A 1,818-nucleotide genomic window follows, 5' to 3' on the forward strand; every position below is an offset into this window, starting at 1 on the left:
CATCACAGCAGGCACCGGTTAAGAAATATAAGCTATAATTTTTGACTTTGTGTCGAGTTTGAAACTCATTTTGAAACTTTCCTTTCTTTTTCTTCTTCTTCTTCTCCTCCTTCTTCTTTTTGGAACTACTACTTTTTCCAGGTGTACATTGAACCTTTTGAACTTGATCTATGTCAAATACTTGGTCCTTTTTCCTCCTTTGTTTCCCAGCTAAGCAGAGGGTTGGTAAATGTTTCAACCCTGTGGGTGGATGAATTGACTAAATCATCACTGGAAACTTTTGGCATGTAATTACCATGGCATACATAATGCATTTTGAAAGTATATTATCAAATATATCCATATTTTAAAAATGATTCTGATCAACACTGAATGATAAATTTACATGTTGAATACTGTAATTATGATCAGGCAACATTTCTTTTTATGGTGGTGCATTCCATTAGCACATCCCAATACAAAAAGAGCTCTCATGAAAGAGCCTATGTTCAACCTATTGTCTATATAACACCCTTTAATGCTTCACTTTGTAACTATTGGTATATATATTTCACACATCTTTTATGAGCATGTGGGGGGCAAGACTGAAATTGTACACATCCTTACGCTTTTTAATGTTCATTTTTAAAAAATTTAAAGTCATTAAATTTTTACTTAAGGAATTTTACGTGTGATTCCTTCCACTGCCAATCTCTGTAGTTCCTCCAAAGTCAGAATTATAATCTTCAAAATAGCCCTTTTAAAAAGAAGTTTTATTCAATCCACAGTTGTCACTGTCAAGACAGAGTTCTTTCAGTTAGGCTTCTTTGACCTCCACTTGAATATGAACATTCTTCAGAAATTACCCACCTGTAATCTTTGGGATCCAATTTCTTTAATGTAGGACCCTAAAAGTCAAATTCTAGAAAGTAAATTGATTGATATTTTGTCAAATGATCTCAAATTATTATTCTTTAGTTGTTTCTAATATTAAAAAGTCTTCTTACTTTCACCTACTCCATGAGCCTAGCAGAAAACATCATAGGTCTCATTGTCACCACTGCCAGTGATAGAAGCATAACTTGTGTCTCAATGTAGCTATATTAACAATTTCTGGACACCATGAACAACAGTGTCCATTTCCATCTAGAATGAGGCTTAGAATGTTTCTTAATAGCTCACACCATATCTTGAACTATAAAGGAGCTTGAAAAACATTTGTCAATGAATGAAAGGAGAGAGAATGATAATTTATTATTGGACTTATTCTAAATGTTTGAATATGTTGAAAAATTGTATTTGGTTTTAAATTTTTAAAAAGGACAAAATGAAGTTAATGCAAATTCCTGCTCAAATAAAAGTATTTTACTCCTCATGTAAAGCCCAGATAACTTAAATAACTAATATGCCTGTAGGAAACAAATAGAAAGTAAAATATTCAGATTAAATATTTACTTTTGAAATTGAAGAATGAATTTATGTGTTTAAGTTAAATTTTGATTTTGTATGTCTCATTTTTTCTCATTACCAATAATTTTTAAAATACAAAGTTGAGGATGAATAGGGTTTGCGGATTTGGTGATAGATTCTGGGCTTGAAGCCAAAGCACTGCTCAAAGTGGGCTGTCCAAAGACATTGGCCTTCTCTGCTTGCTCATTTCTTAGGACTGAATCTCAAAATGAGGAGTTAAAATTCAAGTATATTATCTTGGGGTGGTAATGGATGTTAACAATGAGCATAATTAAAGATGTTACTAAGTATATTATCATACTTTTACAAGGCAAATATGAACAAAGAATGTACTTCTTTGTACAAAGAGGATCTTCTATGAGGACATTA

General features: G+C 32.0%; 1 non-coding gene across 1 annotated transcript; it reads right to left on the minus strand.

Moving 5' to 3' along the window:
• Window positions 1-1,013: 1,013 nt before the first annotated feature.
• LOC115498870 lies at window positions 1,014-1,138 on the minus strand. The gene has a single exon (XR_003963989.1). It is a non-coding gene; the product is annotated as a small nucleolar RNA SNORA1 (small nucleolar RNA).
• Window positions 1,139-1,818: the final 680 nt, after the last annotated feature.

This window comes from Lynx canadensis, chromosome D3 (assembly GCF_007474595.2).
Source record: "Lynx canadensis isolate LIC74 chromosome D3, mLynCan4.pri.v2, whole genome shotgun sequence".
Taxonomy (NCBI): domain Eukaryota; kingdom Metazoa; phylum Chordata; class Mammalia; order Carnivora; family Felidae; genus Lynx; species Lynx canadensis.